Source organism: Diabrotica undecimpunctata, chromosome 6 (genome assembly GCF_040954645.1).
Source record: "Diabrotica undecimpunctata isolate CICGRU chromosome 6, icDiaUnde3, whole genome shotgun sequence".
In the NCBI taxonomy this organism is placed as follows: domain Eukaryota; kingdom Metazoa; phylum Arthropoda; class Insecta; order Coleoptera; family Chrysomelidae; genus Diabrotica; species Diabrotica undecimpunctata.
The window spans coordinates 94569347-94573105 of record NC_092808.1 but is presented as its reverse complement, the minus strand read 5'-3'; positions in this window follow the sequence as shown (position 1 = coordinate 94573105).

Sequence of the window (3759 nt, the reverse complement as noted above, 5' to 3'; positions counted from 1 at the left end):
TAAGCATCACGACCACCAAATGCTTCATGTCAAAACAGTAAATAGTTGGAACTTGATTTCTTTTTTAAACGAAAACTTTGTTAAAAATAACCAAAGACTTGTAAAAAGACTTCTTCGTTTCGTGGCATAATTGGTATCAATAATACTTTTTGCATGTCAAAATTAAAATAGTAAGTTTGATTTATTTCTGGTAATTCTGCATCAGATATTTGGACCAACCCATTGTTGCCATATTTCACTGAGAATAAAAATGAACTATGAGCTGGCTGAATTAATGCAGAGCGCAGATATCGTTAGATTTGTAAAGTCACAAAGACCAAACTGGCTTGGCCACTTAAAAAGAATGCCAGATAATCGAACTGTAAAAGTAATCCAGAGATGGAAACCCCAAGGAAATAGGACAAGATAAAGGCCCCGGAAAAGGTGGATAGACGATGTAGAGGAAGATCTTAAAACCATGAACATCAGGCAGTTTCGAAGGAAAGTATCCGACAGGGCAGAATGAAAGAGCAGAATTCTGCATTAATTTTGTAATCCTTATTAGCATCATCTGCTTTCTTTTTGTGTTTCTCCCATTGTGCTTTTATGGTAGATGATGTAACCTAATTATTTATGTCTGTGTTCCTTGCTTCGACAATTTTTGTTAATCTGGGTGCTTTAATCTGAAGTTATTAAACATTGAAGCAACTATTCCCTACTACCCTAAGCAACGAAGGGTATATAACCGGCTCCTTTTTGGTAGCACATGATAATTCATTGATTACCGAATGACTAATAAAACCGAATGTATTGAATAAAAATAGTTTGCATACTGACAGAAATTCGGTGTTATCCTTTTTACTAAATATAATTAAAATTTTGTTTCATTTCTCTTACATGCACTATTAGCTACTGGAACTATTCTATGCAAACCAGGTCTCAGTGAAACAGATTTTGCAAGCCACCGCCCTTCGCGTTATATAATCTACGTCTCAATTTGCATTTAAAATTTGCGTCTCATTTTTTTACTTGTCGTTCAGTAGGTATGCTTTCAGATGCCGGATCTGAATGATCAGCACGTTTCCAACTTCAGAGTAATTATTATTACCCTTAATTTTGGGATAAATCGATTGCTCGTACATCAAACTAAAACAATAATGTGTAGAAAGTTATATATATCATACGACTATACTATTGTTTTCACCCATTTTACAGCACCAAAAAAATGCCGAAAACCTTGAATTATCCATGTCAGTCTATCTACCCGTCTGTCTTCCTGTATTAGAATAGATAGAATAACAAATGAGGTATCAAAGATGAGAAATTTGACATCGGACTGTCGTTTTCAGAGTTGCAATTATTGTTGTTTTAAAGTCGCCTTAGCAAGACGAGAACAAAATATATACTTCCAGTTACAACGTTTTTACGGAAACTATCAAAAGAATCAAAATGACTAAATTAAAAATCAACATTAAAATTACATTTAAAACAATAAACATTTTATTTGCATCAATTTTTACATTCATCAATTCAAATTATTCTACTTAAAAGTTATTTATAAACATTTTACTAAATTATCTTATTTACATCGATTCAAATTTACAAATATTTACATATATTTTTGAAGAATTTTATTCAGGCTTAAGGATTGCAAAGGTTAAGGAATTGTAACCGGAAGTGCCACATTAGTCGCAGAAATAGTACGTATGATAAAAGTCGATCTCGAATATTTAATTATGGTTTTGATGTCATTTTCGGTTAAAAATTTATGACCGGAAGTTTGGTGAAAATGACTCAAAATTAGTGAAATCATATGTCATACATCAATCGACGCAAAGTTACACGAAGAGTACAAATATCGACTTTCGGTAACGTTGGGTGGATACCTAGGACTTACGAAGTCCAATTGCTTATTTCTATATTATCTGTAAACAATTGAATACCTTACCATACTGAATTACCTTTGAATATTACCTGTGGATGCTTCTCCCCAGTTATTCTTAGATTTTTATTCATTTTGTCAATTAATAGGTAACAATCAGTTGAATTTTAAGTCTATTTTAAATAACTAGTGTAATAAACTTAAATAATTCATACAAGAAAAAGCACTGTGTTTAATCTTGGTTTTACTATCCCTTTAATATATGAATAGTTTTCTATTCTACGTGTCCACTTCGTGTCTATTAATATAGCTACACCACACTTTTCGTTTGATGCGCTACTTTCCACTGTATATAATTGTGTAATCGTCCAAATTTTTAGTTTCTCTTTATTTCTTTTCCTTTGGCACTTTTTTTCTTGTCTAGAAGCCGTCTATTCTACGCCGGCCGTTCTGCAGCCAATTGGCTTATTTTACATTTTCCATTAACATATAAGCCCTCGGTACTTCGAAGATCTGCTTTATATAAGGTTCTGTCAACAACCGATACATTTTAATGAGCCATGGTATGCCCGTACCCAGAGCGCTTGCATTAAGGTTAAATCAAACTTTTTCATAGGAACAGTAAGTTTTGCCAAACTGGGCTTCTAGGACCGTGATAGGGGTCACTATTTGGAGCAGGGACAGTGTCAGCTATCGGAGACGCTTTTTTTTTCGAAAGCCGTTTGTTACTATAACCAGTCGTACATCCGCCAATTGGCTATTGTACATCTTGCATCGTATAACCTTCCGGCTCAGTTTTAGTTTTAACTAAATTGGACGGCGATTTTACGTGACCTCCGAGTCGCGGTGGCAGCTCAGTCAAATTAGAAATTGAAAAAAAATTATATTTATACTCAAAAGATTCTTTTATTTGTGAGTCTTCTTCGTGACTACCTCTGTGACTTAGTGTCCATTTTGTTATAATGAATTTGGCCGAAATGTTGTCAAACACGGCAGTGCGTCCGTAGCGTGCCAAAACTATAATCCTCAAGAGTTCGCCAGCTCTCTGGGGCATCGCTTGGGCAACACTTTTCTCTTGTGCTATGCACCCAATGGGAAAGATGGTGTTACATCTGGGGATTTTAGAGCACAGTAGTCGCAGAATAAATCCCAGCGTACAAAGCCAGTGTGTGGTTGTTTTACTATTTGCCGATTGAGCATGTTGTGCTCAATGTATATGTGTGAAAAGAACAGTAGGACATCTGAAAACAATAAGTAGCAAAATTATTATTAAATTTAAAAGCAAAATGTTTCAACGCGTCATACGCACAAGTCGCTTACCTTTAACTGGCGTTCTGTAGGACTTAGGACGTTCTGTAGGATTACTTGTAGGTAATCTACGTAGATGAAAGTGACTACTCAATTCATCACTTCACAACTTTCTCGGTAATTTCCAGAATGAGTGCTAGATTCTTCCATGAAAGCAACCAAAGGCAAGTCGCGGGCGATACCATCACTATCCGAAAGCTCAAGCTAACAACTATCTATCGTAATACCTTCTTAGGCCTCTCAAGTTTACTTAGAGCATGCCCTTGGATATTTCAACAATTTGTGACAACAAAATTAAAATTCATATAACGCGCTTCTATATAAAAGTACAATAAATACATAAGGATATTTTTCATTATTTTAATAAATTAATAGAAAAGTAAATATCACTAAACTCTAAACCCCAAATACATTCTTATATACTAGGATGTTTAAATTACAACAGCAATTGATAACATGGCAACGTAAGACTCCACTGAAGGTTGCTGGTCCTGAGACAAAGTGTCTACGAGGACTTGTTGATAGCAACTCAGTTGCTGAGTTGCTATCAACCCACCCAATAGTTCCTACGTTGAGTCTTACTCAGTATG